Source organism: Falco biarmicus, chromosome Z (assembly GCF_023638135.1).
Source record: "Falco biarmicus isolate bFalBia1 chromosome Z, bFalBia1.pri, whole genome shotgun sequence".
In the NCBI taxonomy this organism is placed as follows: Eukaryota; Metazoa; Chordata; class Aves; order Falconiformes; family Falconidae; genus Falco; species Falco biarmicus.
In genome coordinates, this window is record NC_079311.1 from 20208329 (window position 1) to 20222333 (window position 14005).

General features: G+C 36.3%; 1 protein-coding gene across 1 annotated transcript in view; it reads left to right on the forward strand.

Moving 5' to 3' along the window:
• Positions 1-7540, forward strand: part of PRR16 (proline rich 16) — a 165424-nt gene extending 157884 nt beyond the window's left edge. The window contains exon 3 of the mRNA XM_056325480.1: positions 5669-7540. The gene's annotated coding sequence lies outside the window, so the exon portion shown is untranslated. The remainder of the gene's footprint in view (positions 1-5668) is intronic.
• Positions 7541-14005: the final 6465 nt, after the last annotated feature.

The window sequence follows — 14005 nt, forward strand, 5'->3', positions numbered from 1 at the left end:
TCATACTCTAGCACACAAAAAAAAGCACATTTCCTCTTCTTGATCATTTATTGTTTTTTCTGTGCATGTTAGTCAAATACAAGAAAAATGTCATCCAAAGCTAGTTTTTTTGAAAACATGGCTTTTCTTGGAGCTAGTAAACACGTACCCCAGAGAGAAAATGAAGAAAAAACAACCTGCCAGAAATACTTCGTCAGTACTTTTCTCATGAAAGATGTATCAAAACATATCCAAAAACTAATGAAAAAAGAAATGGGCTTCCTAGGAATGTATTTACACTTGGCATAATCAATTCTATCTTAAGACATACTTTAAGACATCCAAAACAGTTTTCCAACATCTAAGGAATGGGTGGACAAAAAGGGAAGTAAAAAGAAAGTCATGTCAAGAAAAAAGAACCTGATAAAAAGTCTTCTTAAGGTTCAAAATGGTGAACAGAATTGTATTGTCTCAGCCAAAAATATGCCTGATGAATTTTAAAAACGCTCATTTATATATCCTTTCTGTACATGGCAAGGAAGATCTTGCTTCTCTAGTTAAATTTATGTATACTTATCTTAGCAGACAAGGTGCCTTTGACTAGTGAACAAGGCTGCCAGATTTTCCTGGGATACATCACCAGAATTTTTTCCAGTGCCATTCTTTCCCCTTCTATCATGTTTTAGTCGGAGTCTTGACATTTTTGGTTTTCACTGTGGCAACCCCTAATGTAGCCTATTGACTTCCATGGTGTCGGAACTTGGTAACTTTGCTTGCCTAGATTTCAGCTGTGTTGGAAACTAGTGGTATCAACAAAAAAGACTTTTTTTCATATTGTCCATCCAACATATTGCTTCTCTCAAATCTGAACTGTTTGGGACATTACTGAGACAAGCACCACAGCCATTTTGCGAGCAGTTCATATGTAACAAACAGAAAATTTTAGAAGTTTCATATATTGACATGCATGATGCTGCTGACATTCATTGCACAGGGTTCTGTTACCATTAATTTTTCATTATAAAAAATTTGTTCTAGAGTAGCTCTCAGAGCCATATTCTGATGGGCTTCATTTTGTTGTGCGAACACACGAAGACAGTGAACTTCTACAAATATATTATTTAAGCAGTATGAGATCAGTTGGAAAAGTATATTTAATAAATGCTGCCATAATACACTCTCTTGACATAATTTTCATATTTCTATTTGGGATTATCTTTATGGAACTAGATATAGAACTTGTTTTTGTGAAGTCTCTAGAGATACCAAAGCTCGAACAACATGGGACTTGATAATGAAAATTAGGGAAGTGTTGTTAGGAGAGGTTAGCAAGGTAAGAGTAATACTATAGAAGCCAATGCCTGTTGTCACCATATTTGAAGATGTATAAATTTAGACACTCTGATTTTCCTGCTATTTACAATCTTTTTCAAAGCTTTGCAAGAAAAAGAAAAACTTCCAATAAGCAACTGGGAATTCTTGTTTGCTCATTGGCAAAAGAAATATTTACACACTGAAACACTAGGATTAAACAATCACACATAAGTAAGTAAAAGTAAAAAAGTAAATAAAAATAAGAAAAAATAGGAAGAATTACAAAGAATGGTGGTGCATTTGTTAACATTCTGTATTATTTATATTTGGTTGTTTTAGTTTTAACAGAGAAAGATGTCTCAACATTGCTGTGTCACAGGACACAAAAATGCTAACATTGGCTTATGTAGTTAAAATGTTGATGGAGAAATAAAATGCTTGGTAAGAACATTGGGGTTTGCATTCAGTGTAATTCCTTCAATCAAACAACACATAAAATTTTATCTGAAATATTCTGGCTCTGAATGAAGATTCAAAAATCTGTTATTTAAATTTATACCAAAAAACCCCCAAAAACAAACCCACAAAACACTACCAAAAAACCCAAAACAAACCCAAAGGTCATGATGGGGATTTCTTGGACAATAGAAACAAGCAAAAATAACCTCTAAGAAGCATTTCCTTCCCTTTTAGTAATTTTGTCTGTTGAAGGAACTAGCATAGTAATACATCTCATCTGAAAGGATTAAAAAAACCTAAGGTAATAAAGGTAAAATAGTCTCTATCTGAATCTAATATTTCTGTATCTTTCAGGTCTGAGTAACTTAAACAGATGTCATTACTATTTAGACGATACCTGGAAAATCTGTGCACTATGTTTATAAGGATTTATTACTATGTGATTTTTTTTTTTTTGTAGGGACATTTGTTACACTCTTAAATACATGAGTACAACTAATAGCTTGGCATGTGCTCTGACTGCAAGTGTATTTAATACAGGTAATATATGTCCAAATTATGCTGTTTGTGCTAAAATAGCCCAAATAATGGGGATTTTAATTAGACTAGTCTTTCAGGTGCTTTTATCAAACTCTTAAAATGATGTGGAAATTATATAGCTTAGTATTAATTAGGTAAATCTCTCTCAATTTAATGTGAAGTGCATTTCCTAGTTGTTGTCTCCTTTTTCTTGATAAAAGGCAGTAGACCCAGCATAGATAGTTACATTTAAAGCATCCTTTTCTGTGGTCATTGGCAGTCACCACTACACTCATCAGTTCAAAAGTTGATAAACATCTTCTGTATAATGCGCTTGATGTCCTTCTATCATGCCACTATAGAATCAAACTGCATTTTTTCTTTAAATACTATAAGTGGAACCTGAGTATCTCTGTATCTAAGTGTCTTTAAATCAAAATTTATTGCTTATTCAGCCTGCGTAAATGTCCTCTTCTGTCATTTCCCTGTTTTGTACCAAACCTGTAAATCACTATTCAGTTTATGCTAGGCAGCACATGCATAGCCATCCCATAGGCCTGGGGTGAAACAGTGGTTCCCTTTGGTAGCCTTTCCCTTAATAATTTCCAGCCACAGTGTTCTGCATAACAGTCTGTGCAATGACACTGGGGTCGTGGCCATGATGAGGAGAAGGGTTGCATGGTAGATTTAACTGGACTCACTTGCAGTTCTTAAGAGAGCTGTGACAAATTGAAGGAAACAGTCTGTGGTTTCCCTGTAGGTATTTTTCAGGTAATACTGACAGAGAACATTCATTTTTTTATTATAGAGGCATAGTTATCTGATTTTGAATGGGGAAACAAAAGCATTGGTTTCTCTGCGTCTCTGCTTTTTGGAACTAAATACTGATGCTGTGGAAGGAAGAGAATGATGCAAAGATGCTGCTGCAGTAATGACAGGGAGGAGAAGGGATGTGAATGAACAAGATGGTCTCCTGTAAATTGTCTGAACTTTAGCTCCCTAGTAAAGTCAGCTTTTTTTCACTCTGAGGATATTGACAAGGTATGGTGTAATGAAGGGATTTTATAGTGATGAATTAATTGTACTGATCTGAAGGTAAAGCTTCTCTGTCAAAGTAGTAAAAACTAGGGAAATAGGAACTAGGCAGTTCAGGATAGGGATCTGTAATTAGTAGATACAGGGGTTTTTTCAATGACTGGCCTGTTTTCCCTCAGTGCCTCACTTCATGTGTACAGTAATGATTTGTAATTATAAATATATATTTTTTAAAATGATAAGAGGAACTGCTGCTTCTGTTTTTAATGCAGGCATTGCCACCTTTTGAATTTTTCACTGAGCAAGCTTAACCATAATCTTCTAATTTGAACAAATTATTAATGTGAGAGATGTGTCACATTTTTCACAATGGTGCAGTTTGTGCTTTTTAGTTGAGATATCATAAAGAAACAAAAGTGGGCTTTTCATTGGTGGAATGTTGATGAAATGAAGGTGGATGTCATGTGATTGCATAACTGGGAATGAATCAAACTGTGTGGGCTGACAACCGAATTAGAGATGCTAAAAGAATCCAGCTATACCTGATATACCACTTACTGGTTTTGTGAGCATAATATTGAATATGTTTATGAATTGCAACCCAGAGGAAAAGAAAAAAGTTACATTACTTTTCATGCCTACAGCTGCTTAGTATTTTATTGTACTGTATTCAGAATAAGTTTGAAGAACAACTGTTTCCTGACAAAGTACAAATATTACTTGTATTATTTCCTATCATTTTTAGTATAATTATTATTATTGTTGTTGTTATTATTATTATTATTGCTTAATTGTTTGTTGTTGTTATTGCAGTTATTATTTGTTATTATTTGGTGTTATTATTGCTATTATTGTTATTATTACATATATATTTGTTCTACTGTATTCATCTTGTTTCATAAGCATAAAGCTGACTTCAAGGGCAATACTGTCTTTTTTTGGTGATTTTTATGAGGTCTTGACGTACATGAATCACTAGCCCAAATGTAATTGAAGCCAGAAAGTGTGACAGCTGAAAAAGGCCTGTGTGTTTCTATTGTTATGAATACCGTCCTCAGTTAAAAAATAAGTTGGTAACAGATGTTTACAATTTTCATCTTTCTTATTAATAATGTGAGCCAAACCCTAAATAGTTGACTAGGAAAAAAACTTCCTTCCAGGCCAATTTTATCATAAATTTATTATACCGTCTTTGCTAGACTTTTGTGCCACTGTTACAATCCTGAATGTTAATTAAATTTCCCTTAATAATAGAAATTTTGTTTTACTGGTGGGGAAAAAAAATACAAAGGGTTTACAGCAAACCAACTTCGGATTCTTTTTTTCCCCTGCTAAAGTGAAGTTCTGTCTTACCTCTTGACAATCTCTATCAAATTGAAGTAGTCCAGTCAATATGAAATAAGAGGAAATGTGAGTGAAAGGCTAGATTCATAAAACTGATGGCAAGGGAGTAATTTTATTCCTTCTTGCAGTATGTAACTCTGGGTGTAAGTCACCAACATTGAAAAAGGAAATTCTCATTCTTTTCCTCAGAAGGTGTTAATTTAATTATTTGAACCAGGTTAGTGCCCTAGCTACCAACAGGTCAGTATCTCAAGGTCTCTCTTTTTGATGCTGCTTTATCTTGTCTAATAAATAAAGTTAGGAAATTTAGTGAATCAGTGAACCTTAGCACTAGATTGGAGCATTACTTTCTTTCCTGATTATAGGGCTGTTTTATTGTTTTGTATAAATTAAAGCAGTTTCACAAAGGGGAATGTGAAAGACCCAAATCAGAATTTTATATAGTATTTTGGTGATGAGGAAACTTGCGCATCAGATGAGAAAATTCTGCTGAAATCACTTTCTATTTATTTTGAGAACAGAGATTAGAATACAGATTCTCAAGTTAGATTAGACTTGAATTCTTAGACAGTTTTTTCAAATGCGTAATATACAGCTTTTTATTAAGATCTCCTTTCATTTCATGCCCTAAGGCATATTGTTAAACTGAATTGTTATGTTAGGTAATTAAAGGTAATCTTCGTAGAAAAAATAATTAAAAAAAAAATATTTTAAAATTCGTGATTACAAGATCCCCATATACTCCAAGACCTAGGATAGTGGCAATCAGTTTCTGAGATGGTGTAATATAATGTGATTCCAAAGACACCGTTGAAGTGAAACCCATTTACCCCAGCAGAAAGCCAAGACACTTAGTAATAATAAAATACAGCTGTAAAGGGTCAAGTTTCAAAACACCGTAACTCTTCAAACTCTTGCTTACATGAAAAATCATTCAAAATTTTGTTTACTATTATCGTTGTCCACTTAAAAGTAACGTTTTCATAACTTTGTCCTTGTCTTCTTTTCTTTTTAACAGCAACTTCAGGCTTGAAGGAATATCTATATCTGGAGGCACGTCAGTTAAATTCTTGCATATCAGATTCGTCATTGTGACTTCTTGCAGGCCAGATCTGAGAAGTAACCAGGAGCCTGACCCTCAGTGGAGAATGGAAAAACCCTTCAAGTCAGAGCACAATCACAAGTGTAATCTGCATTGAATCAACTTTCTCAGATCTGACAGCTACACGCTGAGTCCTCGCAAAAGCCACAGCCTTAAATTCCATTTAGTGGGAAATAAGAATAAGAAGGACTAAATGTCTTGCCCCATTGCAGAAACTGCTGTCTCCAAGCCTGACACTTGAGTTCTGTGCTGACCAACCAGAGTAACAAACAATGAGTTTTTCATGGGTCCAGCCAGCATCCAAAAATATTTCAATATGTAGCCAAAAGGAGAAATGAAGCACTTATGTGATAGCAGAAAATGAATGCATTTACTGTAACAGAGGAATGTTACTGTTTGTGGGGAAAGAAGACCTCTCATCTCTTGTACATATTCAAAGCCATACAGGAACAGGGCATCGGTGATGTTAAATTGCTTAAAAGGATGCTGTCTCTTGTCCTCCACCCAACTTTGAAGAAATTCAGCTGTTAGAGATTGCATCTCAATGCACTTCTAGTATTTGCACTGTCGCTTCCATTCAGGGTAATGATGTGCGCCACCATTTGCACACAGATGGCCCCAGGAGATTTTTGACCACAACAAGCTATATTTTACTGGGGCTCCAAAAGGAATTAAAAAGTTAGAACTGAAGAAAAACATTTGCGCTTTCTTTCACTATGGGGATCTCTTCACAGAAAGGACTATGGTCTTTTCTAAGGTTTAAATAAATACATACATATACATACATATACATATATGTATATATATGAAAAAGCATCAACATGATAAGGTGTGTTTAAAAAGGGGATATAATCTTTTTTAATAGCATCCATTTTTTAACATATTAGCAGCCAAGAAGTTTAGTCTATTGAATTATACATCAAAAAATGTTCCTATTGAACATTTATGTTATAGTCCCAGTTACCGTTGAAGAAGTCATTTGTAATATGTATTTGACATACAATTTTTCTAGCCATTTGTCTATACTTCATGGAGATATCTAACAAAAAATCAGCATTTTCAGTTTATTTTTCTAAATAAATGTGTTGTTTATATTATTTGCAGTCACTCATTTTGGCTGGTTTTCATTATCTCTGAAAAAGATTTAAAGACAGAACCAAAACACAGGAACTGTTTGTTCGTGTTAAGCTGTAATGATTTGCTGACCAAAAGCTTTAATATAAATACTGTAATTTGTAAAATCATGAAGTATATTTATACAGGCAAATATGTATGGAAAACAAGAGGAGGTATTTTAACTCTTAATTTCAGAACATAGTTTATTTTAATATCCACACGAAGAAGTCTAAATATATAATGGAACAGATTTTTTATTACCAGTGAGTTTTAGCAAGTGAGGATTTAGATGTTTAAGAGTGAAAGGAATGTAGTCTAAAAATGGTGGTTTCCCAAATTATCCAGAGACCTTTTTTCAGCTGTCTCATTTTACTCAAAAACTAGTTTAGTTTTTTGGGGTTTGGGGTTGGGTTTTTTTTGGTGTGTGTATGTCTATTATGGAATTTTGTTTGTTGTTTTGTTTTGTTTTAGCATACTGAAAGGGCCATGAAGTTGATACTATTTGATCACAAACAATTTGAGAAGATAGAGAATAAGAAGTTCCTTAGAACAATCTACAGTTTAGTTAAGAACAGTTGTTATCCATCTGCTGCAGTGTTTTGTTATCGAGTTATTGAACATTTCAATGCTAGAGCTGTTTTGAATAAAAATATATTTTTTCCTTTTTTCTTAGTCCATTAGCCTGTGTGTAATTCTAAAAGTAAAGCATGTGATTCCCAGTTCACTTAAAACATTCATCTTAAATCCAGTCCCATGTATCTGATTTAGCTGAGTATTTTTTCTTGATTTTCATTGCTTTATGGAATCTATTAAGTGCTCACTAACAGAAGAATGATATTTCAACAACAAAAAATGGAAAATCCAAGCCTTTTTTTAATCTGTAGGTTAACTTTGTAAAGGGCAGATACCTTAAAACGTGTTGCTCTGCTCTAATGTACTAACTGGTCTATGCGTGTGTGTTTGTGTGTGTGTGCACACATGCACACCTTTACCTGCTGATGAATGAAATGCCAGCTCTGCTGAAGTAAGTGCCACAAGTCCTGTTACTGCAAAAGATGCTCATGTTACTGTATTTTTTGGAGAAAGACCTGAGCTCTGTCTTTGCTTGTGACTCTGAAGCCATGAATAGCATTTACAGTTTGTCAGGAAATTACAAAATTAAATAACTAAGTGAATGTTAAATTCTCTCATTTGGCAAACCTTGGGATCATCTTCTGGTTTGACTCTTTCTAAAAAAAGTAAGTGATCAATTTCCATTGGTGGATTAATGAAAGCTTTGTATTTGTTAAAGAATGATGGCTGTGGTTTTGTTCCCACACATTTTAGCTTATGGTTGGCTTACAGTCTTTTAACTGTGATTTCATTTTGCTGTCATTAGAATAACATATTTGGACACACAACTTGCATGGGCTTGGTTTTGCTCCCTCTTTGGATAACCTGTATTTTAATATTAGAGAGCTTACTCTTTGAGATTAGCATTCAGAGTTGTTTGAAGGAACAACATTATCAAAACAATAAGAAAGTTTCAGTGATCGTTTGAGCACTTCCATTATTATCTAATAATAATATTTGGAAAAGCTCTTATTTTTGTGAACAGAATGCATTCATCTATATTTGAAAATTGCCCAATAAAAATCTGGTGAAATAATTTGTTACTACTTGCAAATACTTTTCTGCTATGCTGAGTTCCAGATCAACTTATGTGTGAAATTTTTCTTGTACAAAAAACACCTGAAACGAAGCACAATTTTCTTCAGAAAAATACAGTGGAAATGAAAAATAATGATCTGCTCCCAGGAGTGGTTTTACACAATGTGTAATGTAAAAATAATAAACAGATACTAGGCCTAATTTAAATGACAAATGTAGTTGGAAGAGGACACTGCAAATCATGGTTCTCATCAATCACATGCTGTTGTTTACAGCTCTGTATTAGCTGGGTTTTCATGCTGGAAAGTAAATTTCAGTGCATGTGCACACACATATATCATGTCTTATTCTACTGCCAGTGACAGTGGGGTAAATCTAAATTTCTTGGGTTTTGTAGATTTAAATAATTAAATCCTTAGGTAAGTATTCAATATTGTGATATAAATTGAGCTGATGTCTGTACACTATGCAGATATTCCTCTGACATAACACTTCAACACAGATTATAAAGCTACTGGAATCTGAGAACTTTTTGGCGAATAATTAGCACTGAAATATGTTTTCATAAAGTTTAAAACCAGAGGAGACAATTAGATTATCTCATTAAACAACAAAAATTTTGTGAGTTTTTTCATGTCTTATGCTAAATATCTTGACAAGGTCAGCAGAACTTTTTAAACTAAGATGACATAGTGGTGACTGATGGGTCCTATTGTAGATCTGTGGATGTTGCATATATAAGAAATACCCCCACAAGTGGTTCTAGAATAGTGCAGTGTTTCATTATCTGGCACCTGAAAAGCAATCTGAAGCAAGCAATACGCTTGAAATGATGAAGTGTGCAAAACAAAAAGGTGGCAGTTCTGGATGTGTCTACAAGACGTACTTTCAGCACTTAATTTTTTTTAAAGACAAGGACCACCATCATTCATGAGAAGAACACAGATATATGAAATAGCTATTTTGCAAAAGATTGCAAAAATCTACTCATCACCAGGATGTGATAGAATTGTCCCTCTCCTGATAATCACCCCAAGTGTAACATGGCATGAATATCCCCAACTGACAGATCCTTTTTATGTGCTTGGTCTGTAGCAAGGCTCTCCAATGATGTAAATAAAGTCCACAAGATGTCTTCAAGATAACCATGTTTTGGTGTGGAAGGGTGTTGCCTGGGGAGAGATGGGAGGATGGCAACCATGGCCCTACCCTGGGGCTCCTGCTGAAGATGGGAGGCTATTACTCAGGCATTGGGCAGAACCAGAGCCCATAAGGAGACAGGTGTACAGGAATGTGCCTGCCAACTGTGAGGTAGCATGTATCATCCAGTATCAGAGCCATCTGCTAGCCAGCAGTGAGGGGTCATCAGGGGACATGGACCCTCCAGGTGTCTGTGAGTGAGGGAGAGGAGACAGGAGCTTCTAGGGCAAAAAATTAAAGCATGTAAAGGATGTTGGGAAAGAAACTGTAGGCTTAACATGATCTAAATCCCAGGAAGACCCTGGAAACTATGAGCCTGTCAGCCTCACCTCTGTGCCTGGGAAGACCATGAAACAGATCCTCCTAGAAGCTATACTAAGGCACATGAAGGACAGAAAGGTGATTTGAGACAGCCAGCATACCTTAGCAAGGGCACGTCTTGCCTGGCCAACCTAGTGGCCTTCTGTGGTGGAGTGACTAAATCAGTGGACCTGTGGCTATTGTCTGTCTGGACTTTTGTAAGACCTTTGATATGGTGTCCCTCCCAAAGTCTTTTCCTCTAAATTGGAGAGGTATAGATTAGATGGATAGACTATTCAGTGGATAAGGAATTGGCTGGATGGTCACATCCAGAGAGTAGTAGTCAACAGCCTGACATTCAGCTGGAGGTAGTTGACAAGTGGTGTCCCTCAGAGGTCTGTGCTGGGACCAGTGCTGCTTGATATCTTCATCAATGATGTAGAGAGTGGGACTGAGTGCACCCCCAGCAAGTTTGCAGAAGACACCAAGCTGAGTGGTGAAGTTGACACACCTGAGGGACAGAGTGCCATCCAGAGGGACCTGAACAATCTCAAGAGATTTGTCAAGGCCACATGTAGGGTCCTGCACAAGGTATTGCTACAGGCTGGGGGAGTGAAAGGATTTAGAGTAGCCCTGTGGAGAAGGACTTGGACATACTGGTGGATGAAAAGCAGGACATGAACCTGTATCCTGGGCTGCATCAAAAGAACTGTGGTCAGTGGTCAAGGGAAGTGATTCTGCCCCTTTACCCCACCTGGAGTACTACATCCAGCTCTGGAGTCCTCAGGACAGGAAAGGTGTGGAACTGTTGGATCAGGTCCAGAGGAGGGCCACAAAAATGGTCAGAAGGATGGGACTGCTCTCCTATGTCAAAAGGCAGAGAGAGTTGTGGTTCAGCCTGGAGAAGAGCAGGCTCTTGGGAGCCCTTACTGCAGCCTTTCAATACTTAAAGGGGGCTTATAAGGAGGATGGGGACAGACTTTTTAGTGGGGCCTGTAGCAACAGGACAAGGGGTAATGGCTTTAAAGTACAGGAGGGTAGATTCAGACTAGATATAAGGATGAAATTTTTCACAATGAGGGTGGTGAAACGCTGGAACAGGTTTCCCAGAGAGGTGATAGATGCTCCATCCCTAGAAACATTTATGTTCAGGTTGTATGGGGCTTTGATCAACCTGATCTATTTGCAGATGTCTCTGTTTATAGTGGGGGGTGGACTCGCTGACCCTTAAAGGTCCATTCCAACAGAAACTATTCTATGATTCTATGATAAATGATGGGGTAGCCGTGAGGGAAAGGTCAGTTTATGTTGACTGATTTTAAGTACTGTTACCCGATCGTGGGTTTAAGACTGATTTAATCAACAAGCGTTCACAGTGGATGTTCAACAGCATTGGTACAGCAGACTATGATTTCTGCAGTGACCTTCCCTGGTTAATGGATCAGATGAAATGGAATATTTTCACATATAACTGCAAAAACAGCATAAAAAGAGGGTTAATTCTTAAGAGGAACCAAGGAGATCTTGTGAATACAGGAGACTGTAAAGAAGGGTTGACACAAATTGAGATCACAACGGTCTGGCTAAAGAGTGAGGAAAAGGTAATGGGTGGAGTTGAGCATGTGGTTTGAGATGATACACTTACTGGGGGAAAACTGGGATGGAGTTGGAAAGACAAAAGTGAGTTTTACAGAGAAAGTTAGATTGAACAGAGTGACACATACATCACGGTATGTTTCCTTAGAGGGCTGATGAGACTAAATTACTGATTTTCAGATGGGATAGTTGAAGATCCGATGAGAAAAGAAGCAAAAGCCAGGTGCATATGGTTCAAAATATTTCAGCTTAATATCTCTCCAGATTTCAATGCACTTCCAGGGCTGCAGAAGCCAAGAAATCTCCCCACAGTTGTGCTCAACTTCAGAAGGGGCAATTATAAACAAGGACCCCTGTAAGGAAGAATCTGGAAGGAATCACTAGGAGAGTTAAGTCATGGCAGATGGCACAGAAGCTATTTAAGATATTGTACTGAAGGCAGAGAGAAAATACATGCTGCTTACCCAGAAAGACTAGAGAAAGAGGAAAAGAGAACCCACATGGCTAAGAGGCAGTGTACCAGAGGCTGCTGAGGGCAGGGAGACATCCTTCAGACAGTTGAACGTTTTTAAAGAGAATGTAAGGACTGTAAATTTCTTAAGACTAAATAAAAATTAAAAAAAAAAAAAGAAATCCCCTGTGACAAATCAGATTTCAAGCTAAATAAAGAGATTTGTCAACCCAAATAGTTTCAAGAAATGTAAGAGTTAAATTCTATTTTGAGAATAGGAGCAGCAGGAAGTCTGGCAGAGAGTCTGTAGTGCCAAAAGATAATCAAGGAAAACAGAAGCACTTTGAAGTTATAGGTACACAAATTGCTTAACATTTTAATTCTGCTTTTGCTGTAAAAGGGGTTTGGTAGATTCTCATACATGAGTTTTTCTCTGTGAGGGAACTCCTCTGAAATCATACTTTATTAGTATGAGGTGGTACAAAACCAAATGAAGAAAATACCAAGATCAGATGGCATACGCCTAAGATTTTTAAAGGCACTCAGGGGTGAAATAGTCAAAATGGGAACTGTGGTGTGAAATTGTTTAAAACTATTTTGATAGCTTTTGAGATGTGAGATTGCAAATATGTTTCCAGTTTTAAAGTGAATTTGAGGGAGGTTGAAAGAGGAGTATAGACCATTAAGTCAGTACTGGTCAGCTCAGTTGAAACTACCGTAATACTTTTTTAAAAAGAAACTAGAAGGTATTTAACAGCATGAATGTCACCAAACACTGCAGGAAACAGTGCAGCTGGCTAAGAGGAAGCACAGAAGAAACCGTGTGGCTGGCTAGCTAGGAAATTCCTGCGTTCAGAAAAAAAATGTTAAAATATAGGAGAAAAGAGTGGCTTTTTTCTGGTCGGTTTCACAATAGAAAGAGGTCACAAGTGAAGTTCCATGGGACATATACTGGGATCCATGCTTCTCACAATATATGTGAACATATGAATATCCTGGAAAAGTAGTCAATAGTTATATGGTATATTTGCTGATCTTACTAAGTTATTAAAGGTATTAAATGTGATTTGCCTGAATGACCAATTATTAAAATGGCAGATGAAATTCAGTGAAGATAAATGGAAACTGATCTATATGAAAAACAATTTTTATTTCATGTTTCACTTGCCTTGATATTTAGCTGTTAAATATTTCTATAAAAATCCCAGTCCTGTGCTTATGAGGTCACAAAAATGCAAGTATGCAGTTAACAGTTACTTGGAAAGCAATAGAGAAAGTAAGTTAATATCATTTTATCGGTTCATAGATGTGTGGTAGGCTATGATATTTAACTTTTCAAATACCGTGACCAGTTCTGATGCCCATCTGTAAAATAAATAAATAAATAAATAAATAAATAAAAATAAAGGATGTAATTAAACTGGAAAAGCTTGAAACAATGAATGACAAAAGTAAACAAGTGGCAGGATTAGATTCTGTCTGAGGAGTGGCAGCAGGCAGTGATTCTGCTCAAAAGAGAGGTGTGAAAGGGAAATACAATAGAGACTGTTAATGATTGGCATCACGTGTGCAGTAGTATGGAAAATCAAAGCTAGCTGTTTCCAAGCTCAAAACCTACAAAAAAGCAATGTGGGGAAAATGTGTGGAATTCTTTCACTTAATACATTGCATATGCTGAAAGTTTATGGGACTCAACAGAGACTGTGAGAAGCAAAGCAAAAATAGTTATTGAGGGCTACTACATGAAATGATCCCATTTTTGGCTCAACCATGACCCATCGGTGTCATGAAGATGGATTTCTACATGCACATTTTTTTATTATTGTATGCCATTTACATAAGCTGAAACCCTTTGTTAGGAAATTCTGGTTTTGTGATGTTTACTCTGTATTTTAAAAACACACTGGTATTAGTCCAAACAAACTGACAAAACTATCAAG